The 25,982-nt window shown below is 47.1% G+C and overlaps 1 protein-coding gene across 1 annotated transcript in view; it reads left to right on the top strand.

The window, feature by feature from the left end:
• Positions 1-307: 307 nt before the first annotated feature.
• Positions 308-25,982, top strand: part of FBXL19 (F-box and leucine rich repeat protein 19) — a 129,872-nt gene continuing 104,197 nt past the window's right edge. Inside the window, exons 1-2 of the mRNA XM_029606906.1 lie at positions 308-388; positions 660-765. The gene's annotated coding sequence lies outside the window, so the exon portion shown is untranslated. The remainder of the gene's footprint in view (positions 389-659; positions 766-25,982) is intronic.

The raw sequence follows: 25,982 nt of genomic DNA, 5'->3' as shown, positions 1-25,982 counted from the left end.
AAAGAAAAAAAAAAAAGGTGCCAGTAACAAAGAATGTTACTAGCCCTCAGCTGCCCAGTCGCCTAACACAAACCTAGTCAAACCCATACAGCGGGAAAAAAAAGTAGCCCATTTGGGCGTGAAATAGCCCAATCTGGCAATACCAACCTTTTCCGCGTGACTGCCATTACGTTTGTAGTCCGCAGCGCCACGGTTGCCCATTGCTTCTCAACAGACTTGAATTCGAGACAAGACTAAAATTCCCGTCCTTCCACGCTCGCCTTTAGCGTCTTGCCAGGCCCCCTCCGGCGGCCATGTTGGATTTTTTTTTGTGTGTATATGTGTGTGTGAGTGGTGTTGTGTGTGTTCTCTTAAAGGGGGAATGATTGCTGGCAGAAGGCCTTAAAGGGTGAGTGAGGGGGAGAGGGCACCACACACCTCCGACTCCAAAGTAACTTCGGTTGCATTGCTCCCTAATGAGGGGGAGGTCTTTAGTAGTTCAAACTTTGCAATCAGCTCTTTGTTTCTCTAGGAGAACCTTCAAAGATTGGGATTTTGTGATGGGGGGCGGTTTATAAAGGATTCTGGGGGAAGGAGAGTGGGGGTATCAATGATAGTGCTACTAATAATGCTGATGGTGTTGACAGTGATGGTAATAATTAATCACTGGTCTTTTCCAGGAAAGCTGGCAGTGCCAGGAACCACCATGACATCACCAAGGAAAGGTGGCCGTGGTGTCGTTGGAAGAGATGGGCGTGTAGAGGTCCAGGCAACCAATTGCAGCAGGTCAGTGGACTTTGTTTTTTCCGTGCTAGTGCCCTCATTCCACCCTAAGGTGAAGGTTGGGGTGTGGCAAATGTGCTGTTATATATGCAAGTATACCAGGTTGTGATCTGGTGTCAAGATGCATCGAGAGGGGGCATGCTTCCCCTGCTGCCATTTTCCAGTCCACGTTTACTTTTCTCCTATACTGCCTCCATTTGATTAGTGGGTGTGGGATGGAGTCCATTCTTTTTCAAGTAATTGTATCAAATTGTGAGTTGAAGAGTGGGGACCCATGAGTGATCAGGTGGCAAGGAAGGGGACCAAAATCTTGGGTGAGGCATATTTTTATGATGAGCAGAGCAATCTCATGCACAATCTTGGAAGCAAAGGCTTTGCCACTGGTGAAACCCAGTAGCTCCCCGCCCCAACACACAACCCCTGCTTTTTTGCATTCTTTTGTATATATGGCAAAGAATGCATTAAGGGATGACTGTCTGTCCATCCAGCCGGAGTGTGTATAAGTCTCCAAGAAATCAAGGAACAGTATGGTGGATGGAGAGATTTATGTGTGTAAGTCTGCGGGCAGAGTACATAAACTAGTAAACACAAGTGGAGAGCTGAGCATTCTGTTTACAAAGGACACATTGGGACCCTCTAACCCTTTCCCAACTAGTTAAATCGAGTGGCTGAGGAACAAGAAAGGCAGTGCACTCACATAAGAAATGCCATATTGGGTCCGACCAGAGATCCATCAAGCATCCTGTGCCAATCCAGGTAACAAGTACCCAGTAGGATCACAAAGAATAGATCCAGTCCTTGCCTACAACCAGGCATAAATGGTGGCTTTCCCAAATCTTTGTGGCTAATAATGTTTTATGGGCTTTTCTTCCAGGAACTTTCTAAACCCTTTTAAAAGCTATCCTAACATGCTTTCACCTCTGGCCACAAATTCCCCAGTTGTGAATTGAATGAAAAAATTACTTTCTCTGATTTGTTTTGAATGTGCTACCTATTGGCTTCATGGAAAAGGTAAATAACCATTTCCTGTTTACCTGTTCCACCCCACTCAAGATTTTATAGACCTCTGCCTCAACCATCTCTTCTTCAAGCTAAAGAGCCCTAATCCGTTTAGCCTTTCCTTAGAGAGAAGTCATTCCATTTCCTTTATCATTTTGTTTAGACCTTCTCTGTACCTTTTCTAGTTCCTTTATATCTTTTTTGAGATGAGATGACTAGAATAGCACACAATACTCAGTGTGGTCACACCATGGATCAATGCAGAGGCATTATGGTTTTCTCTGTTTTATTTTTCATTCCTTTCTTAATACTATTTAAAATTCAATTTGCTTTTTTTGACCACCTCCACATACTGGACTGAGGATTTCAAAGTATTGTCCATAGTATTATAAGATCCTTTTCCTGAATGATGATGCCAGCATTGTGTACCTATAGTTTGGATTTTTCTTCCCTGTATGCATCACTTTGCACTTGTCCACATTACATTTATCTGCCATTTAAATACCCAATACCCCAGTCTCGGAAGGTTTTCTTGTAATTCCTTACAGTTGTCTCATGATCTAACAACTTTTGAGTGCATCTCTGCCCATTGTATTCTGATCCTGGATTTTAAAGCTAGGTCCCTCTTATGCTCCGAAATGCACTTCTTGCATCACATTATTGGTCCCCAGCCCTGCTCAGATTTATGTCAAGAAGAAATGTCTTTCCAGGGAGCTCCTTTATGATTTCTGCTCCATGAACAAAGGAAAAAATATGACTTTCTTGCTCCTTAAATCTGCCCTGTCAAGAGAAGTGAGGAGACAAGGCAGATTGAAGGAACAAGAAAGTCTAGTGTTCCTGGAAAGACCGTTACTTTCCTCTTGACATAAATCTGAGCAGGGCTTGTGGGTTATTGGGTATTTAAATGGACGATAAAATTTAATGTGGACAAGTGCAAAGTGATGCATATAGTGAAGAAAAACTATAGGTACAAAATGCTGGGTTCCATATTCAGCATTGCCACTCAGGAAAAGGATCTTATAACACCATGGACAATATTTTGAAATCATCAGTCCAGTTTTCAAACATTGTCTATGCTCTTCCTTTCTCAGGGTTCATAAATAGCAGAATTATTTTTTCCAGACTGTGAAATGTCTATTGAAGAAATCACAGAAGCAGCTGATTATTATTAAATAAAAACCTACAAAGTAGTTGGATATTGATAATAACTTTATAATTGTAATATGAGGTATAATAATGTTTATATAGCACCGACAGTGTAAGCAGTGCTGTACATGATATAAAAATAATACATTGTAGAATATGAAATTATTTTGTGGGTTCAGTTCACTGAAATTTGGAACTTTAGAAACATTTCTAACAGTAAAGTATTCATTGGCTGTGCCACATAAAATAAAGCATATCCTGTGTTTAAAAAAACACAGCTGAGAGGCCCTGCATATCTCATAAAAAGTTTTTAGGCTGGCTTTTGCTAAGAGCTGCATAATCATTATCATTTTCATGACAGGCTGACACTGATTATTCCCTTCCCCATATGCACAGTTGTCTTCCCAGAGCCATCTTTAGGCAGAGGCAAACAGTGTGGCTGCACCAGGCCCCACAGAGATTATATCTGAACAGGCTGGTGGGAGTATGTGGGGCCAGCAGGAAGATGCAGGAGCATTCTCTCCCACTTCATGGTTGCCTGTTTCCTCCAGTGCAGAAGGGCCCTAGTTGTGTGGGAGCTGTGGGAGGGCATTCATGAGCTGCAGCTACTTCCTTATTTCCTAATGCTGATTGATTCTTGTCAGCAGGAAGAGCCAATCAATTATGGGAAGCAAGGAAGGAGCAGCTCAGAAGTGCTTTCTATTGGCTCTCTCCTGTAGTTACGAGAGAGAGATGAGAACAAGGGGGTAGGGAGTGAAGGATAAGAGTAGGTGGTGAGAGCAAGGGAGGAGAGAAGAAATAACAGTGGATGTGGTAAGATTAAGGTGAGGCTGAGAGTAAAAATGGGGTGAGTGAGCAAGATGGGAAGAGAGCAGAAGAAGAGAGAACATGGGTAGGGTGAGGAGGTGGTTTTCAGAAGGAGATCACAAAAGGTGGTAAGAGATATACTTGGTGCAGTAATGAAATTTTGTGCCCTGCATTATACTGCACTGGGCACCATGCTAGCCAAAAGATGGCTGGGTGTCACCTTGTTGTCACCATCTGGAACTGAGCAGAGGAAATGTACTAGTGTGCTCTGATTGTGATGTAAGAAAATGAAGCTGAAAAACTAGCCCATGTTTCACTCACCACAATTCCTCATTTGGATATCTTTCAAAATATTTATATGTTCCGACTGCATAACAGTTGTTGGGAGAGAAAAGATAATAAAAAGAGAGAGAGAGAAAATAGTCATTAAAAGAAGGTCATGCACTGAGCCACATATATGTATATCAAGTACAAATTCCTCTGTGGTAGGTGAGCGGGTAAGGAGTCAGATCACATCTCCTGACTTTCTCATACTGCAAGCCCTTCACTGAAATCCTTTATCCTATTTTCTATATTAGTTTTGAGAAATGGACAAGAGGTCTTAAAATTCCTCTGCAGCAATGCTTCCCTTGTTGCATCTGGGGCCCTGGCGCTGCACCTCTCACATAATTTTCCTCATTGCCTGATTAATCTGGATGACGACTGCAACTGGATCCACCAGACTGGTCATCTGGGGGCCTAGGCTGCCCTTCTACCAACAACTAATGCTCTTGAGGCCATAATCATGACCTTAGGGAGGTTCCTCGATGATTCTTCTGAGAGTCCTGTAAGTACTTGTTTTTTCTACTATTATTTCACCAGCCATGTAAAATATGTGTGGGGAGAAGAGAAGATTTATAGTTGAAATTTTGCTGTCTTACAAAATTGCATTGGAAGTCTATGATGTAGAGGTTCAGATATATTTACTTTTAATATTTAACTGAATTTAAATGAAAATTTAGTTTCTCTTGTCTTTCAGATGACTGCTTGGCAGAGGAGAGGTGCAGGACCATCTTCCTGGTTTGGAGGAGTGGTCAGGGCAGAAGGTTTTTGGGGCATCTTCCCAGGCCTCATGTGGACAACAGGGTGCCTCAGTAGCTGTAGGAGGGCCCAACAAGGTACCCCACAAAGGAAGCATCTGTGGTACATGCTTTACAGCAGGGGTGTGAGTACAGTTTTCTGCTGTTTTGCTTGCTTACTTGGCTGTGTCCGGGTGCAAGTGTGAATTCACACGTCTGTTTGAAGGGCATGCTTGTGTGGCAGCTATGTCCATTTCATGCATGCGAGTGCAGTGCGCGTTCACATTGTCCATAATGAATGCATACATGGTAGGTGTGTGTTTGCTGTGTTTTTTATTATTGTGGGGTGGCATGTGAGTGTCATTTTGTGGTTCCCTATTGTGTTCACAGTCACATTCTAGAGCTTTCCATTTTTTTTTCCTTTTTACAACTCTCTTCAGTGTTACTGGTTACAATGTTGTAATTTTGAGAAATGTTTTGAATTCTTTTATTTCCCAGCGTGTAGCCAGATAGACTCAGGACCAATGGGTTGTGCTCCCCTGCCAGTAGATGAAGCTGACGTCATCCTAGATACAAACCCTGCAGTGACCTTAGCCCTTCAGTATTTCTCCATCTCCAACAGATGGTGGACATACCTCTCCCTATGGGGATTGCTGTACTTTTTGGAAGGAGAAATTCTAGATTTAAATTGGAGAAAAAATTTAGCCCCACTCTCCTGCGGTGATGCCTAAAGAGCCCATCCCCAGTTGAGAATTCCTGAGGCGACTTCCGAGATCCCTCAAAGGTGTGCCTTGGTCCGGTAGCCGGTTCCTAGCATGGACTTTGCTAGCAGCTGAAAGGCAGCGGGTGCAGAAAGTTGAGCACAGTGGTGACTGCCAAAGCCCTCTCCCCCTGCAACCAGAGACCGTCACTGAACTCAACCGGTAAGCGCTGAGCCCAGGTAAGTTTAAAAAAAAAAAAAAAAGAGAGAGAGAGAGATTTACCTCCCGTTTCAGAGACATTTGGAGGGGTTTTGGTAAGACTTCCTCCGGTCTCCTTGCTCGGTGTGGTACCGACGTCATTCCCGATCCCGTTGGGGTAAGGGGAAGTGGGCTTCCGAGCGGGCTGAGAGGCCCCCTGGTGGGCTAGGCCCTGCTTTAGGCTTGCTTGGCATACCGACCGCGTGGTAGGCCGCAGCGGCACTATCTTGCGCACATCTTTGTGCTTGTCGTATTGCCCTCCATAGAACATTGGTACGCGCAGTGTGTTGGCTCTGCACACACGCTCCACACATAATGTCACGCGCAGACATACACGCACAACCTTCTAAGCACAGAATACAGGTAAAGTCGGGTGCATGGGCTGTGCATGTGCCTCGCCGTGTACTACATAGGTGCCCAAAATCTGTGCGCATGAAACTTTAAGAACGAGTCGACAGAACACATAGTTACTGCTGCCAATGGCTCCAGCAGCCAAGAAACATAAGCGCCTTACCTCTCTGCACTGCTTGTCATATTAGGGCTTCACAGTTTGACCTGGATTCCAACTTATGTCAGCACTGTGAGGAAACCCAAGGAGAGTTGGCCTCTCCGGACTTTGCTAAGCCTGGCTCCTCCCATTCAGAAGATGGGTTAGTCACATCCTTAACTGGAAATACCCAGGATCTGAGTACCCCTGGGACCAGTTCATCCATGGGAGAGGGAAATTCAGCAGCACCTACCCCAGTACCTCCTGGACTAGGCATTGGACCCGACAGCCTTCTCTTGGATGGAATTTTTTCAGGGCATTCAAGCCTTCGTGCAGGCGTAGTCTGCTACCTCATTTGCCCCTGTCTGGACAGAACCTCAACCGGCAAGTCCTCCCTCTCCCAGTCCTATTGGCAGACTTCGAGGAATGCCTCGTCTCACCAAGGGTATTCTGGCAGGGACCCAAATGGCATGGACAAAGAAGAGGATACAGATTTCTTGGAAGATGGGAAAATTCCCCCTGGTTTAGAACCATATCGGACAACCAAGACAAGTGCAGTAAATATTTCATAGTCCATATGATATTTGAAAATTTTATTAATTCGATAACGGCAACGCCACTGTTTCAGCAAATCGTTCTTCCCTGTACGTACCAGGATCAGTCCAGACTGCTGGGTTATGCCTCCCTTCCAGCAGATGGAGTCGGAGAAAAGCTGAAAAGCACCCCCCAGATAACCTGGTGTGCCACCTGCGATCCCCCAGTATTCTCTGGCTCCAGCAGATGAGAGGATGGCATAACCTGCGGTCCTGATCCTTATTAGTATTTAGTGATTCTTGAATAGTTATTAGGCACAATTAGTGTCTACCCTCTTGCTAGATCAACTTACTGTAACTTAAATTAAAAACAAAAAAAAATACTTTTGTCATCGTTTTGAATCCAGGCAGGCAAGGCTAGGCAGTGCCTACGGCCTCTGTACCCGGAGAAATTTGCCCTTGCCCGGTGACTAGGGGGGGAGATTTACCGGTGGGCCGGTCCCTCTCCCCCCTCTTCGACAGACCCAGAGACGCTTTTCATTCCTCTGGTGGGTGCTGTATTTGCAGGGAAGCTGATTCCCCTGCTTGCTGGCTGACTGACACAAAAAAAAAAAAAAGAAGAAATCTTACGAGAGAGTTTTCTCCCTCACAAGGTAGTTTTACCTAGTTTCGTCAGCCCTACCTGCCGCTATTCTCCCGGGCCTCCGGATGGGGTGGAATTATTCACTCTCCTGCTCTTGTTTTTTCGCACGTTTGCCATGCTCCATGGGTTCCGTTGTGAGGCATGTGGTGAGAGCTGGCGTTGCGGCTCTCCCGCGAGGGCCTCTGCTCCCGATGTATTCCCGGGGGCGAGGGGCCCTCGCAGCGGCTGATTTCACGCCCAAGGTCGGCCCTGCTGCGCTCCCGCGCTGCGGGAGCAAGTCAGCCCGTACAGAGGCAGAGGCCTGCCCTGCTCGGCACGGGAACGGTGGCCATCTTACCTGCTTCAGGTCCCGATCTTCAGGACTCGGAGGGAGGAGATCTTCCTCCGCTTTCCCCGCCTGCTCTGAGCCCACAAAGGCCATGTTTTACACAGCCTGCCTTGACTCCACCTCCAGCCTTGCCTTCGGACCCGGCTCCTCCCGGGGGGGGCTGGCCCTTAAAGCGGCAGCACCCATTTTCCTCCCAGTTTGTTTTGCTGCTCCACAAGGCATATATGGAGGCTGAGGCTGACTGGGATGCACACCCTTCTCCTGCAAAGAATTTCAGGCCGGCGGGGGACCAGGGACCTGTTGGCTTGCGGCTTCCCCGTCCAGTTCCTACCGAGGAGCTACCAGCTTCAGCCACACCTTCAGACCCCATGATCCCAGACCCCTCCACAGTGGATTTGAGCGATGACGTGGATAGTGCCGCTCCGATGGAGGGTGATGATATGCAGATACTCCGCTTATTCCGCAAGGAGGAACTGGACTCTCTAATTCCACATGTACTGCAAGAACTAGATATCCGGCTCCTGAGTCAGTGATGGATTCTTCCTTGGGCGATCCGGTGTTATCCGGCTTACGGTCTCCTCCTCTAACCTTTCCTTTTCATCCGAAACTTTTCCATATTATGTCCCGAGAATGGGATGCTCCAGAAGCCTCTTTGTGGGTTAGCAGGGCTATGGAAAAACTTTCCCCGCTGCCGAATGAGTCCTTGGAGGAGCTTCTCAAGGTTCCTAAAGTGGACTCGGCTGTCACGGCCATAGCTAAGCGCACCACCATTCCGGTGACCGGAGGAGCAGCTCTCAAGGATCTCCAGGATAGGAAGCTGGAGGTTTTGCTCAAGTGCATATTTGAGGTGTCAGCGCTTGGGGTGAGGGCAGCCTTCTGTAGCAGCCTTATGCAGAGAGCTACCCTCCGCTGGATTCAACAATTGCTCACCACTCAGGACCTTCCTTCGGGGGAGACTGAACAAGCAAACCGCATGGAATCGGCGGTTGCCTATATGGCTGATGCTTTTTACGATCTTTTTCGTACCTCGGCTCGGACTATGTCCTCAGCAGTTTCTGCAAGACGGCTTCTGTGGCTCCGTCATTGGACGGCTGACGTTTCTTCCAAATCCCAGCTGGGATCCTTTCCTTTCAAAGGGAAACTATTATTTGGGGACGAGCTGGAACAGCTGGTTAAGAACTTGGGAGAAAACAAAGTCTACCAGCTGCCTGAGGACAAGCCCAGACCGTCTCGTCCCTTTGGTGCGTTCAGAGGTCGTTTTAGGAGTCAGCGCCATTTACGAACAAGCAGGGGATCCTCTGTTGCTCCTTGACAGACATCGGCCAGGTATCAGTCCTGGGCTCATTCCTTTCGTGGTAGGCAGCCCCAGCGCGACAGCACATCTCATAGTTTCGCCTCCAACAAGTCTTCTCAATGAAGTTGCGCCGATCCATTCCTCCGTTCCGGAGATCGGGGGACGCCTCTCCCTGTTTTGCGAGGAGTGTGTCAAGATCACTTCGGATCAGTGGGTCCTCGATATTATAAATCACAGTTACGCTTTGGAATTTGCTTGCCCTCTTCGGGATCTCTTCTTGGTGTCCCCTTGCGGGTCTCAGCAAAAAAGGCAGGTAGTTCTTCAAACTCTGTCTCGATTACTGGCCCTGGGGGCGATTGTTTCGGTGCCACAGGCCAAGCGTTGGACCGGTCGTTACTCCATTTACTTCATGGTCCCCAAAAAGGAGGGCTCCTTCCGGCCGATTTTGGACTTAAAGAAAGTCAACAAAGCGTTGCGAATACCTCTGTTTCGGATGGAGACTTTGAGATCCATGATTGCAGCCGTCCCGAAAGACGAATATTTGGCTTCTTTGGATCTGACGGAAGCTTATCTGTACATAGGAATCCGTGCCCACCATCAGAGGTTTCTGCAGTTCCAGGTCTTAGGAGAACATCAGTTTCGCGCCCTTCCCTTCGGACTAGCAACGGCTCCGCGAATTTTCACCAAGGTGATGGTGGTTGTGGCGGCATGCCTTCGGAGGGAAGGGATTTTAGTTCATCCATACCTGGACGACTGGCTCATCCGAGTGAAGTCGGAGACACTTTGCAGACTGGCAGTCCAGTCGGTTGTACAATGCTTACAATCCCTAGGCTGGGTCATCAATTACGACAAGAGCCAACTTGTGCCGTCTCAGGAGTTGCAATTTATGGGAGCCCGTTTCAACACATCGCTGGGCAAGGTTTTCCTACCCAGCCTCAGGATGGAGAAGTTGATGTCCCAGGTCCGGCGTCTGTTGGCCCTGCCTTTGCCCATAGTGTGGGCCTATTTACAAGTTCTTGGTTCTATGGCGTCTACTCTGGAGCTGGTTCCTTGGGCCTTTACAGAGAGTATTGCTATCCCGTTGGGATCCCAAATCAGAGGAGTTCTACTTGCCCTTACCCCTGCTGGAACCAGCCAGGACCAGTCTCGATTGGTGGTTGATTCCGGATCACTTGCTTCAGGGCATGGACTTGGAGAATCCTCAGTGGACAGTCGTGACGACGGAAGCCAGCCTCTCCGGGTGGGGAGCAGTTTGTCAATCCCGATCGGCACAAGGTCAGTGGACAACTCAGGAAGCCAAATGGTCCATCAATCGATTGGAAACCAGGGCAGTTCGCCTAGCTGTACGCCATTTTCTTCCCCTGGTCAGGCACAGGGCTGTACGGATTCTATCCGACAATGTGACCACCGTGGCTTACATAAATCGACAAGGAGGTACAAAGAGTCAACCGGTCGCCTCCGAGGCAGACAGATTGATGATATGGTCAGAGCGCAATCTGGCCCGTCTGGTGGCGTCTCATATAGCCGGGGTGGATAACGTCCAAGCGGATTTTCTCAGCCGACAGCGCTTAGATCCCGGCGAATGGGAACTGTCCGCGGATGCGATGGTCCTTGTGATCCACCGGTGGGGGAGTTCCCCGGCTGGATTTGATGGCGACTCGATTGAATGCGAAGGCAGCTTGCTTCTTCAGTCGCAGAAGGGAACACGGGTCGGAAGGGGTGGATGCCCTGGTCCTTCCATGGCCTCCTGAAATTCTTCTCTACGTGTCTTCCCCCCCCCCCCCCCCCCCCCAATGGCCGCTGGTGGGAAAAGTTCTACGGCGAATAGAATCTCACCAAGGACCGGTTGTTCTGGTGGCTCCGGAGTGGCAGCGACAACCATGGTTCGCAGACCTGATCAACTTGGCGGTGGACGGCCCCTTGCGCCTCGGGCAGGGTCCAGTATATTTCCATCAGGCCGATCGCTTCTGTCTAGCGGCTTGGCTTATGAGAGGAGACAGTTAAGAAAGAAGGGCTACCCGGAGGCGGTTATTTCCACTCTGCTCCACGCTCAAAGCTTCTACGTCTCTTACCTACGTTCGGGTGTGGAAGGTCTTTGATTCTTGGTGCAGTAGGTTTGGTGTGTCCCCGCGGCAGGCCACTATTGTCCACATTCTTGCCTTCTTGCAGGATGGTTTAAAGAAAGGTTTGGCGTCCAGCTCGCTCTGAGTTCAGGTAGCGGCTTTGGGTTGTTTTCGGGGTAAGGTTGATGGTGTTCCTATTGCTACTCACCCGGATGTGGCACGATTCTTGAAAGGGGCCAAACACTTAAAGCCGCCGGAATGCGCAATCTGTCCGTCATGGATTTTAAATTTGGTTCTCCATGGTCTCTGCGCTTCTCCTTTTGAGCCTTGAAAGAGGGCTAAGCTGAAGGATTTAATGCTTAAGACGTTTTTTCTCGTGGCTTTCTGATCGGCTAGACTGGTTTCGGAGCTTCAAGCGTTGTCCTGTAGAGAGCCTTTTCTGTGCATCTCTGACTCTGGGGTTCCACTTTGGACAGTACCTTCCTTCCTGCCAAAAGTAGTATTGGCCTTTCATGTCAACCAGTCAGTTGAGTTACCAGCATTCTCAGATGAGGATATGAATTCCCCTCAAGCTTAGGATCTGAGGAGATTGGATGTCCACAGAGTCCTCTTGCGGTACTTGGAGATAACTAATCCTTTTCGATTGTCTGATCATCTTTTTGTCTTGTGGAGCAGTCGTAAGAAAGGGACTAAGGCTTCTAAAACTACTATTGCCCGCTGGTTGAAAGACGCTATTGCTTCAACTTACATATGTCACGGGCGACCTGTGCCGGAATGGTCTAAAGGCGCATTCTCTTAGGTCACAAGCAGCGTCCTGGGCAGAAAGTCAATGTGTGTCGCCCCAAGAGATTTGCAGGGCGGCTACTTGGAAATCTTTGCACATGTTTGCTAAGCATTACCGTTTGGATATCCAGGATCCGAAGGTGGATTCTTTTGGCAGCAGTGTGCTTCGAGCAGGACTCTCAGGGTCCCACCCCTTTTAGGGCAGCTTGGGTACATCCTAGCAGTCTGGACTGATCCTGGTACGTACAGGGAAAGGAAAATTGGTCCAGGCGTCTGCCCATATGCAGGAGAGTCCGCTCGGCTATTTGTTCCTTTTCTCTTTGCAGATTTTTCGAAGATTGCACACCTACACGACATTGTTTTTTGTCACAAGTTATAGTTTTTTATAAGGTTAATCTTTGGCTTGATCTAGTCATTGGTTGTTAAATTTTACTTCATTCTGCTTTGATATTCATTATACTGAGGGATCGCAGGTGGTACACCGGGTTACCTATGGGGTGCTTTTCAGCTTTTCTCTGACTCCATCTGCTGGAAGGGAGGCATAACCCAGCAGTCTGGACTAATCCTTGGTACTACAGGAATGAAGATTAGCAGGTAAGAACCAATTTTCCTTTTCAAAGGGTTCCCCGACACAGACCCCGTGTTTCGCCAAGGCTGCGTCGGGAGGGACAACAATTTTAACAACAACCGTAGTAATCGATGTTAATATTTTACAGGGATCGTATGGACTATTTATTTATTTTTATTTATTTAATTTTATATACCGGCAACCGTTTGCACATCGTGCCGGTTTACAGATAACTTAAAACAAGGATATATATAGGCAAAGCCTTTACAAGGAACATTGTGTAACCTAGAACATAGTAACAGATCAATAACTAAATAAATAGGGGAGGGAGGGGAGGGGGTGGTCGAGACAAAGGAGGGGGCGGGGGGGGGGTGAAGACGGAAACGTGAGGAGAAAATATGTACAGGGAAACAATGAACAAGTGGTATGTACATAGGTTGTGTGCAATATTTGAATATGCGCATGGGCAACAGTGAAAGGGGTAAGAAGATATGTACGGTGCTAATAAGAGATAAATTATTGTGTGCATGATAAGTGAGGGGTTTGTGGTTGTCTTGAGGGGATGGGTGTAGGTCCTGTGGTGGGGGTGTTAGTACTAGTACTAGATGGAGGTTGGGTTAAGGTGTTTATAGGTGGTGAAGGTGATTGGGGGTATGCTTGGAGGAAGAGCCAGGTTTTGAGTTTCTTTTTAAAGGTGGGTGTGGAGGTTTCGGTGCGAAGGTCAAGTGGCATGGAGTTCCACAGGGAAGGGCCTGCGAGGGAAAGGGCCCTATTGGTGGTGGAGATGAGTCTTGTGGATTTTATAGATGGGGGGATAAGAGTTCCACGAAGGGAGGAGCGGGTAGGTCTTGTGGAGGTACGAGGGAGGAAGGGTGGGCTTAACCAGTTGTAGTGTTCATTAGTAATACTTTTGTGGATGAGGGTAAGGGTCTTGTATAGGATGCGTGAATGAATGGGCAGCCAATGGAGATTGATGAGGGTGGGGGTAATGTGGTCTTTCTTCTTGACATTAGAGAGGATGCGTGCAGTAGCGTTTTGAAGGAGTTGGAGAGGTCTGAGGTGGGTGGCAGGGAGTCCAAGTAAGAGTGCGTTACAGTAATCGATTTTTGAAAAAATTAGTGATTGGAGTACTGTGCGGAAGTCATGGAAGTAGAGGAGGGGTTTGAGTTTTTTCTGAGTATTTTCTGAGTATTTTCTGCACTTGTCTTGGTTGTACTATAATTGTTGAGTGCAGTACTTGCTTTTGTGCTCTTTGGATTAGAACCATATCGGACCATGTTATGATTTTTCCATAGAGACAAATTGCCAGCCCTGGTTTTCCCAGACCCTGAAGGTGCTGGGAGTCCCTGAGGTAGACTCTACGTCAGAACCAAAGAACCCCATTCTGATTTCCCTACGGAAAGCCTCTTGCTACTTTGCAGTACTGGAAGCCATCCAGGAGTTGATTGACTTGGAATGGGATGCCCCAGAAGCAAGTTTTAAAGGGGGACGAGCGTTAGAAGCTCTATACCCACTGTACATGGCAGCGAGAGAGCATTTGCGTTTCCCTAAATTGGATGTGCTGGTCTGTGCTGTCTCTAGGCAAACAGTGGAGGGAGGAATGGCCTTAAAGGATGCGCACGATAGACAGATGGAGTCCATCCTTAAACAGGCCTTTGACACAGTAGCAATGACCTTACAGATTGCTTCTTGTTGTGCCCTGGTAGCTCGTTAGTGGCTACTCCTCTCTTAGATGGTGGATGACTCGGGGGGGGCATGAATCCCAAAGCGGTTATGGAACCTGCCATTGCCTTTTTATTTATTTATTTATTTATTTTTTGAAACTGTATTTATTCATATTTCAACCAATTAACAGTACAACTTCAGGTAACATTCACTATTGTAAACACCCCCTCCCCCCATCCCTCCCCGCTCATGCAATCCTTATTTGAGATGTCCAGGTATGCAGTATTAAGAGCAAGCTGCGCGCCTCCCCTCCGGTGTGTTATTCTATGAATCCTGTTGATCAGTCTCTGTGTCCTTTGATGCATAATTATCTTGGCCAGGGCTCCGGTCCAGGCTCCATGGGTCTCGGTAGGGTCCGACATGTGGAGCGAGATAAGACGTGAAAGCTGCCCATACGCTTGATGCTTTAACAAATTTCTGTGGCAGAGTTTCTTTAGCAATGGCATGTTCCATAGAGCAGAGCCACATCATTTTGTGAAACCATTGATCATAGCTGGGAGGTTGAGGATTGAGCCATTGTGCCAATATTACCTGTTTCCCCACTAGTCCCGCTTTCTTAATAAAGAGTTCAACTTCCGGGGTGAGGGACAAGTAGGGAGGAGTATCCAAACCAAAAAGCCATAGATTGGGGACAAGCGGCAACTTTGTATGTATAAAACTCATACATGCTCTGCATATCTGCCTCCAAAAATGAGTGATATGCGGGCAATCCCAAAAACAGTGGGGATAACTACTGTCCTCCTCCTTGCACTTAGGGCAGCAGGAGGACTGCGTAATTTTCATTTGCTTGGCTCGAAGGGGTGTGATGTGGCTCTGCCATAGAAATTTGTAATGAGTCTCCCGCATTAGTACCTTTTCAGATACAAGTGGTATTTCTTCAAAACATTTCTGAAATTCAGCCTGAGTTAATGAAAATAAAGGCCATTCCATCCATTTGATATATAAGAGATCCAAGCTCTGTAGGGGTACCAAACGCACTACCTCTTTGTAATAATAGGATATGGAAGCTTTTGTATTTTTTCCCCTTATACACCAGGTCACTGATATTATGAACAGCGGGAGAGTCTACTATGCGAGATCGCATAGTTCGTAAGAAATATACTATCTGTATGTATGCATACTGATCCGAGTCCGGAAGTGCAAATTTCTGTTTAAGGGTGGCAAAGGTAAGTAGAGTCCCAGACACCCTGTCATACAAATCGGAAAGGAAACTGAGCCCCATTTGATTCCAGCGAGAGAAGGTCCCTTTGCCTTTCCCTGGAGGGAATAAATCATGGCCTGTGATAGAAAGAAGGGAGGTTAAACGGCCCGGTACTTGGTGTAGCTTGCATAACAGAAGCCAGGCTTTCCTGCAGACGAACAAAAGAGGCTGGTACCTAATATGGTGAGGCAACATCTGGCTTTCTAGCTGCAGCAAAGGATTAAGGGATCGCACTCCATACCACTCTAAAAGATATGGGCTTGGGACTAATGTTGACGTAGCGAGAAGCCAATCTTTAACATATCGTAGACAACACGCTAGGTTGTACATAAGTAGGTTTGGACATCCAAGACCTCCCCCTTTTGGCTGAGTCATGAGTACCTCTAGAGGAATACGGGCTTTTTTACCACGCCACAGGTACAATCGCAGGGCCCTCTGTAATCTGTGAGGGTCCCTTTTTGTGATCCAAAGGGGTACCAACTGTAGAATGTATAGCCATTTAGGCACCAGGACCATCCATTGCCTTTTTAGTTGATGCGGGCTCGGATCTAGTCCGTACCTCAGCCAGAGGAGTGGCCTCAGTGGTGGCGGCCAGAAGACAGCTATGGCTGCAGAATTGGTCAGCAAACGCAACCTCCAAATGTCACAGGAAATAGCTGTCCTTATGGAATGGGCAGAAATACATCTACAGTGATCTCAGCCTCCCACATCGCAGGAAAAGACAACGTCAGAGCAGACTTTTTAAGGAGGGAGAGTCTGGATCCAGGAAAGTGGGCGTTGTTGGCCAAAGCCTTTCAGCTGATAGTAGATTGCTAGGGGTCTCCCGTCCATCGACCTGCTGGCCGCATCTCATAATGAAAAGGTTCTCCGATTCTTCAGTCAAAGAAGAGATAAGTGGTTGCTGGAGATCGATGCTCTCGTTCAGACCTGGCCGGAAGAAGAGTTGCTATTTGCTTTCCCTCCGTGGCCCCTGCTGGGCAGATTGATTTGCAGAATTTAGCACCACTAGTAGCTCCAGATTGGCCCAGGCATCCATGGTATGCAGACATGCAGAAACTCCTGGTGGAGACCACCCTGTGCCTCCCACCACATAGGGACCTGCTACAGCAAGGACTAGTCCTTCACGAGGGTCCGACTTGATTCTGTCATATGGTCTGGGTCTTGAGAGGGCGCACCTGATGAAGCGAGGATATTCTGCGGCAGTAATTGCTACCTTACTTCACACTCTGAAGTTCTCTACGTCACTAGTGTTGTGCGGTTCTGGAAAATATTTGAGGCCTGGTGCAAGCAACACGGTGTCCCCCCCTCGGACAGTCAAATCCCACTAATTCTGGAAAGTTTGCAGGACGGCTTGAATAAAGAACATAAGAAATTGCCATGCTGGGTCAGACCAAGGATCCATCAAGCCCAGCATCCTGTTTCCAACAAAGGCCAAACCAGGCCACAAGAACCTGGCAATTACCCAAACACTAAGAAGATCCCATGCTACTGATGCAATTAATAGCAGTGGCTAATCCCTAAATAAACTTGATTAACAGCAGTTACTGGACTTCTCCTCCAAGAACTTATCCAAACTTTTTTTGATCCCAGCTACACTAACTGCACTAACCACATCCTCTGGCAACAAATTCCAGAGCTTTTTTGTGCTTTGAGTGAAAAAGAATTTTCTCCGATTAGTCTTAAATGTGTTACTTGCTAACTTCATGGAATGCCCCCTAGGCCTTCTATTATTCGGAAGTGTAAATAACCAATTCACATCTACTCATTCAAGACCTCTCATGATCTTAAAGACCTCTATCATATCCCCCCCTCAGCCATCTCTCCTCCAAGCTGAACAGCACTAACCTCTTCAGCCTTTCCTCATAGGGGAGCTATTCCATCCCCTTTATCATTTTGGTTGCCCTTCCCTGTACCTTCTCCATCGCAACTATATCTTTTTTGAGATGCGGCGACCAGAATTGTACAGGTTTGACTCTTATCTCTTTGAAGGTCCAGGTAGCGGCTTTCTCCTGTTTCAGGGCCAAGGTGAATGGAACCCGACTGTCACCTCATCCAGATGTGGCCCGTTTTCTGAAAAGGGTGAAACACCTCCGGCCACCCCTACGGTGGCTGGTTCCCTTGTGGAATCTTAATCTGGTATTAGAATTTTTGGCAGGGCCCTCCTTTCGACAGCTGCGCAGTCTTTCCTAGCATTTATTAAACTGGAAAAGGTGTTTCTGGTGGCTATATACCCAGCACATCGCATCTCTGAACTACAGGCATTGTCGTGTCTGGAACCGTTCCTCCGGATGACTCTAGGAGCATTTCAGCTTCGTACCCTTCCATCCTTCTTGCCTGAGGTAGTCTCGGAGTTTCATTTGAATCAGTCTATTTCGTTGCCATCCGTGGATACACACAAAGATGTGGAAGAATACCGTCTCCTCTAGCCCAGTAGACTTTTGGTGCGGTATCTGGAAGTTTCAGAAACGGTCCGAAAAAAAGGCCTGTTTGTCCTTCATGGTGGAAGGAAGCAGGGTGAACCAGCTTTGTGGGCAACCATAGTTGGTTGGATTAAGGAGGTGCTCACAGGAGCCTATGTGGAGGCAGGAAAGCCATTACTCCTTCAGGTTAAAGCTCTTTCCACTAGGGCTCAGGCGGTCTCATGGGCGGAAGCTAGACTGCTTTCTCCTGTCGATATCTGCTGAGCGACGATGTGGTCCTCCTTACACACCTTCTCCTGGTTCTATCGCCTGAACGTACAGACTCGAGAGGATGCGGCCTTTGCAAGAACGGTGTTAACAGGACCGCGGGCAGCCTCCTGCCCCGGTTGGAAGTAGCTTTTGTACATCCCATTGGTACTGAGTCCATCTGTCTACACGCTAGGAAATGGAGAAATTACTTACCTGATAATTTCGTTTTCCTTAGTGTAGACAGATGGACTCAGCATCCTGCCCACATCTGTCCAAGAACAGTGCCAAGAATTTGCCTGTGGAGTGGATATTGATTCCAAGAGATTACGGGTAAGCCTTCATCCAGTCCCTAGATCAGGGCACCTATATTCTTACTGGGGTTCAGTGTTTGGTTGAGTACAGTTACAGTTATCCCTTTTTAATCATTTTAAATCGTCTTTTTTTTTTTTCCCAGTAGATTTTCACAGTGGCTTTTGAAGAGAATATTGAAGGGCTGATGTTACTGCAGGAGTGTATCTAGGTTGACGTCAGCTCCATCTGCTGGCAGGGGAGTATAACCCATTGGTTCTGAATCCATCTGTCTACACTAAGGAAAACGAAATTATCAGGTAAGTAATTTCTTCATTTTTCTGTTATTCTCTTACTTATTTATTGTGACATTTATTTGGCACTCTTACTTAGGGCATCGTACAACAATTTACGAATAGACAAAGTACATGTGTTAGAAATGGATGAACTAGACCAGAAGGATTTAGTGGAAGGTTAAATGGAATAAATGAGGTTTAAGTTTAGTTTTGAAGACTAGTAGAAGCCGGGTATCCTGAATATCTGTTAGGAGCTTGTTCCAAGGAAAAGAGGCAAGATGTGAAAAGGCTTGCTTGGTTTGTTGATCTGCAAGAAGTGCATTGTTAGAAGAGCACAGTGACTGTAAGGGACTATAGCAAGAAATGCTTATAGTCTGGTTAATAAAATCCAAAGCTTGGAGTCCATAGTGGCAAAGGCAGAAATGAATGTTGTTGCTGTCACAGGGACATGGTGTAATGAGTACCCGACTGAGGTATAGCTATAAAAAGCTATATATCTTCATGAAGGACAAATAGGGTAGGTACAAAGTAGGAAAGAGTAGTACTTTATGTCAAAAATAACATTAAAAAAACAGAAATGCAGTGGGTATGGGGAAGGGAGGAGTTAATATGGGTTTTCTTGAAAACAAGAAATGGCATTTCATTTATAGAAACTTCTGGTACAGGCAAAAGATTTGGATAGAGATTTTATTTAAGAACATTTATTTATTATTTATTTATTTTTAAGTTTTTCTATACCGGCATTCACAATAGATATCGCATCAAGTCGGTTTACAATTAACAAGTGCATAGGTAACAAAAAAGGTTAAAAAACTAATATTTATCTTAATAATAATAATAATAATAATAATCGTAGTAATAATAATAAAACATTAAACAAGAGAAGGCTAAGGTATGCAGTTACAATAAAACAAGGGACATGTATAAGATGTATAAGATTGCAATGAAAGGGGAGGCAAATTGCAAATTTTAATATACTAGATGTTGACTGGCATCCCTGCTGCAGAATCCATGAGAAACAGGGAGATCTTGGACTCTTCTGGGGTGCACCTGCAACAGAATCCACAAGGGAGAGGTGATACAGGACCTGGTACTTATAAAGGGGAAAGTGTTTTCAGTATCATTGTCAGGCCTGGTGCAAGATTATTTGGCACCCTAGGTGAACCTTTGCTCATGCACTCCCCTCTTCCAACTTTTCACAAAGCACAGCACTCCCTCCTACTGGCAGTACTGGTGCCAGGAAAGTGCTCCTTTCTTTCAGGCCGATTCAGTAAAGTCCGCGGGAGAGCGGACGAACGCCCGCTCTCCCGGCGCGCGCACCGGCTCCTCGCCCGGTGCGCGTTGCAATATTCAAATTAGGTGGCGCGGTAGAAACGGGGAAAAGGAGGCGCTAGGGACACTAGCGCGTCCCTAGCGCCTCCTTTTGCTCCGGAGCAGCGGCTGTCAGCGGGTTTGACAGCTGATGCTCAATTTTGCCGGTGTCGGTTCTCGAGCCCGCTGACAGCCACGGGCTCGGAAACCAGACACCGGCAAAATTGAGCGTCCGGTTTTTGGCCCGACAGCCGCGGGCCGAATTCAAAATTTTTTTTTTTTACTCTTCAGGACCTCCGACTTAATATCGCTATGATATTAAGTCGGAGGGTGCACAGAAAAGCAGTTTTTACTGCTTTTCTGTGCACTTTCCCGGTGCCGGAAGAAATTAGCGCCGACTTTTGGGTCTGCGCTAATTTCTGAAAGTAAAACGTGCGGCTTGGCTGCACGTTTTGCTTTCTGAATCATGCGTGCATACCTAATAGGGCCATCAACATGCATTTTTGTTTGTTAGGGTTGGCTTTGGTACAGTACCCTTCTAAGGCTCTTGTTGGGATTTTGCTACCCTTGGCAGCAGCCTAGTTTGCCTAATGGAACCACCAGCCCTGATCATTTTAGTTGGTCACCCGAGATCCAATGGTCACGAGACCATGTGGTTTAATATATATAACCCCCTTTTCAGGATCGTTCCCTGTTCTGAAGAAGTGGCCACTTTGCAGGGGCTGAGCAGTGCCTGAAACTTGTGGCAGTCCTGGTAGTACTTACACATTGGGGAAGCAGCTTGCTCATTAAACCCAAGGAGAACCCATAGCTCAGCCACTCAAAACAGTCCTCACCCCAAAAGTGTTCCAATTATAATAATAAAGACGATTTACCTTGTCAGAATGGTGTTAGGCAATAAAAATTCCACTTCCAGAAAACAGAACAAAATTAGGGTTTACAGTCGATCAAAAACACTGACCTGCAATACTTAGGGCTCCTAATTGCCTAGTGGTCTTCCTTGCCTCCCAAGACTTCTTTAAGAGCGATTTAGGGACCTTCTGTTTCGTTTTTCAGACCTCCCCCTTGAATACCTGCACTGTGTAGCCCCCTTAGACTGGTTCTCCTTTCCATTAACTTTGGATGAATACCTTTAGGATGCGGATTTCTCTGCAACCAGCACACCAGACTTCCTCCAACTCAGGACAAGCAGATCCTTGCAGTATTGGGTTTTCTATCAGGTCACAAACCTAGAACCTTTTTGAACTTGCTTCCTCCCCCCCCCCCCCCCCCCCCCGGGGAATAAGTGGAAGATGGAGGCTATTGCTGAATCCAAACCAGTGGGTTTTGGCTTTTTTTTTCTTTTTTCTAAGAAAATTACCCCTGGATCCTTGTCCTTGACTCCCACCTGAAGAGAGCAGGCAGTCTCGCCTTCCTCTGCTACTTGGGAAGGAGCCAGCAACAAACTGCTTTTCCTTCCACCACTCCTTGACTCGACTCTCTTCTAGTGACTGTAGGTAAATTCCTATCTACTGCTAGGAAAGATCCCTCTGCTGGGGGATGGGTCATGCAGAATAACTCCACTCCTTCATGTCTACCCATTCCCAGTAGGCCTTACATTTAAGAGGAGAGGCAAAAAAGAGGTTACAAATAAGTCAGAGTCCTGGATTTCAAGAGTACCACAGGCGGCATCGGCAGGATAGGAAAATCAAGATGAAGTAGAACAGTGGACCAGACTTAAAGGCAACAAGTCTGTATTTTAGGAAAGGAAATAAAAATGGTTTAAAAAAAAATAACAGTGACTAAAAGGATGAGGGCAAAAAAAAATTAGCATTCAAAATGTATGCAAGATCTCCAGCTAGAGAAGGATAGGGAAGAATATCTAGAAAAACTGAAGGAGGAAGGAAAGGTATTTAGGACAAGGAAGGCTCAAACAAAGAGGGACATATAGTTTAGGTAGTAAAGCAGCATGATGACCTTTTTAGGGAAGCGCAGAGGTGAGATTGTGAGACTGAGAGTTAAAAGGAGGAATGTGACAATAATAAAGTAAGGGTACCGAACAAATATTTTTGTTCAATGAAGGAGATCCACAAATAGTTGTCAGGGATACAAATGACAATAGGTAGATACCACATCATTTACAGAAGAGATGATGCCATCAGAGACCAAGAAAATGTGGAAGAAAGTTACAGAAACAGTCCCTGTTGTGTTAGGTGCCGCTGACCTGATTACAAAGAACTTCCGGGTGTACCTTGATATGTTGCTTATACATATGGAGGTTAAATTCAAAGTATCCTGTACGAACCCAGATCAGTCTAGACTCCTGGGTTTTGCCTCCCTTCCAGCAGATAGAAACAGAGAAATCTTTACAGCCACCAGCACATAACCTGATGTAGCACCTGCAGTCCCTCATATTTCTCTGTCTCCAGCAGATGGAGGAGGGGCAAAACTTGCAGTGTTGAACCTCAAAAAAAAAACAAAACAAAAGAGTGAAAGAGGAGAGAGAAGATAGAAGTTTGGTCTTCTAGAGGAGATTTCTCTCCTAGGAGGTTGTCAGATTCTGGTGGGACCATCCCTCCTGGTCGTAGGGGCGAACGAGCAGGGGTTGGGGACCCTAAATTGCTCTTGGTGATCCATTGGGGGTTAAAGCTGGTGGTCCAGTTCCCTCACCCCCAGGAGCCCGGGGACGATCTCTTTACCACTCTTCAGTTAAGCCTGTTGTTTTTCTGTCTTTTTTTTCCTTTTTTATAAAGTTAAAAAAAAAAAATAGGCGAGAAAGGCAGGAGGAGATCATGTGGCTGTTTCCCCACGCCGGCAGTGCTGGGGAACGTTTTTGGGGGTTAGTTATTTTTTTTCTGTGTCGTTCCCCTGATGGTTCGCTTCCCCAGCCCACGTGGTTGCCGTGGGAGCTCCGATGCGCTGTTTGTAGCTCTGAATCTTCGCGCTTGTCAAGGGCTGGCCGCTGTGTCCGGTGCCTCACCGCCAGTGAGGGCACGCCTGTGGTGGCGTCTTCTAGGCAGCATCGGCCTAGCGGTCTGAAGGCTACGTGGCATGAGACTGAGGAGCCATTGCCACTGACCACGGGAATGGCGGCCATCTTGGGGACCTTTGCAGATCATTGCAGGGGGGAGGGGATCTCCCACCCGCACTTTCCCTGAAGCCACAAGGAGGCCCAGGGAGCCTGCGGGGGGGGGGGGGGCAGTCTGAAGGGGAGTCAGCTCCTCTGGATGAGGATCCAGATTATTTTTCCCCTTTTTCATCTGAATTCCTGCTCTTAATGCACAAGGCATTTTTAGCCCGTGAAGATGTGGGTCGGCCCTCTCGCAAGCGATGGGCTGCTGGTCCTCCAAAGGAGAAGAGATCTAAGCTCTCAGGTGCTCCAGGGGCCACTAGGGTTCGGGTCCAGGGACCTCTGAAGGTGGAGATTTTGGAGGGGGTTTCCTCCAATGAATCTGAGGGTGAATTGCCTCCGGTGGTTGGTGCCTCAGACACTGATCCTGATCGGGGCCCTTGGACTCGTACGACGAAGTGGAGAAGGTCTCATCCATAGAGGGTGATGATCCCAAGGTGCTTTGCCTTTTTCAGAAGGAAGAGCTGGGTCCCTTGATCCCGCATGTCATGGCGGAGTTAGGCATAGCGGCACCTCATGAGGATTCGGACCCAGAGGATGTGGATCCGGTCAAGGTAGACTTGCGGAGTCTAGCCATGAACATTCCTTTTCAAAAGTCAGTGAAGCAATTGGTGGTCAGGGAGTGGGATACTCCAGAGACTGGCCTTAAGGTGAGCAGAGCTATGGATAAACTGTATCCACTGCCCGAGAACACGTTGGAGTTGCTTTGGGTTCTGAAGGTAGATGCCTCCGTTTCAGCGGTTACAAAGAGGATGACTATTCTGGTTGCGGAGGACACCACTCTGAAGGATGTACAAGACAAGAAGCTGGAGGTGCATCTTAAAAAGATTTTTGAGGTGTCAGCGCTGGGCATTCGGTCAACTGTCTGCAGCAGTTTTATGCTTCGAGCATCTCTGAGGTGGGTGCAGCAGGTACAAGAATGTACGGATATGTCACCCTCTGAGTCTCAGCAGGCATAGCATCTGGAGGCTGTGGTTGCCTATGGCACTGACACCTTATATGACCTCATCCATACGTCGTCCAGAATGATGATCTCTGCAGTTTCCATCAGAAGGCTTCGTTGGTTGTGGAACTGGTCGGCTGATGTTTCCTCAAAGGCTCAGCTTGGAGCATTGCCATTCAAGGGCAAGCTTCTTTTTGGTGAGGACTTGGATCAGTGGATAAAGCTTTTGGGAGAGAATAAGGTTCACACATTGCTGGAGAACAAGCCCAAGGGTTCTAAGGGATCTTTTCAGTCTCACTCCCGGTTTCAGGCGTAAAGGCGCTTCAGGCAGAGCAGAGCCCCAGCTACTGGACAGAGGCATACCTTGAGGAGGTCGCAGTCCTGGAATCCTTTCGGACCCGCAGACCGGGCAGGGATGGCTCCAGCCAGGGTTCTGGCGGAGCTGAACCCTCACAATAAAGTGAGGCTGGTCCTCTCCTCTGTCCCAGTGATAGGAGGTTGTCTTACTCATATTTTTACAAGGAGTGGACCAAGATCACGTCAGACCAGTAGATTCTAAGCGTGATAGAACAAGGTTACATAAGAACATAAGAAATTGTCATGCTGGGTCAGAACCAATTCTGGTTGCCGCATCTCAAAAAAAAGATATAGTTGCGATGGGGAAGGTACAGATAAGGGCAAATAAAATGATAAAGGGGATGGAACAGCTCCCCTATGAGGAAAGGCTGAAGAGGTTAGGGCTGTTCAGCTTGGAGAAGAGACGGCTGAGGGGGGATATGATAGAGGTGTTTAAGATCATGAGAGGTCTTGAACAAGTAGATGTGACTCGGTTACTTACACGTTCGCATAATAGAAGGTCTAGGGGGCATTTCATGAAGTTAGCAAGTAACACATTTAAGACTAATCGGAGAAAATTCTTTTTCACTCAACGCACAATAAAGCTCTGGAATTTGTTGCCAGAGGTTGTGGTTAGTGCAGTTAGTGTAGCTGGGTTTAAAAAAGGTTTGGATAAGTTCTTGGAGAAGAAGTCCATTAACTGCTGTTAATCAAGTTGACTTAGGGAATGGCCGCTGCTGTTGCTGGCATCAGTAGCTTGGGATCTTCTTAGTGTTTGGGTAATTGTAAGGTTCTTATGGCCTGGATTGGCCACTGTTGGAAACAGGATGCTGGGCTTGATGGACCCTTGGTCTGACCCAGCATGGCAATTTCTTATGTTCTTAAGAAGAGAGGGGGATCGTGGTGGAGGGAAGAGGTAAGAGGAGGTGAGAGATGGAAGTGGCAGAAGGGGTTGAGACTAGAAAGAGATAAGAGAAGATAATGAGCTGTAGAAAGACAGCCAGTGGATAGAAAGAGGTATACACATGGCGGAAAAATAACAAATGATAAAGAAATAAGAGGGAGACCAGAAACTAAGCTGTAAAAGAATAAGGCAGAAAGGAACTAAGAAAGCCAAAAGCCAGCAAAGATGGAGGATAGATTCAAACTACAGACACAAAAATTGGAAAATTGTTTATTTGAAGTTTGGTGAAGATTTCTGGGCTAGCTTGGCAGGGTCAAGAGTGGGGGGGGGGGGGGGCAGGTAGTATCTTCCATTTTCTTCCTACAGTCACAGGGGAAATAAGGTATTTTACTGGAAATATAGGGAAGGGAGAGGAGCTTGTGGTGGCATGTGACGACATAGGCTCAAGTTCTCTCTCTTAATTGGCAGCTGTGGTCAGGGCTTGAGTTGAGAGGAACATTGTTCCCTTTGTTACAAAAATAAAAAAAAAATATTCCCCTGTTATATCCCACAGAAGACAGCAGTTATTTCTGAGGTTCCCAGATCGAGGGCAGAAAGCAGCAGATCAGTGTGGCCCCGGAGCTGGAGAGATACTGTCTGCTGAGCTTCTAGGGTTCAGGATGGGCAGGTAGTGGAGTGTCTTATGTGGACTCTACGTGCCCCTGCGGGAGGGGGAGAATTAAGAATGTAGAGAGAGAGAGGAAGGAGGGGAGGAAGAAAAGGAGATTAGG

This window comes from Rhinatrema bivittatum, chromosome 6 (assembly GCF_901001135.1).
Source record: "Rhinatrema bivittatum chromosome 6, aRhiBiv1.1, whole genome shotgun sequence".
In the NCBI taxonomy this organism is placed as follows: Eukaryota; Metazoa; Chordata; class Amphibia; order Gymnophiona; family Rhinatrematidae; genus Rhinatrema; species Rhinatrema bivittatum.
This window is presented reverse-complemented; position numbering and strand designations above follow the sequence as displayed.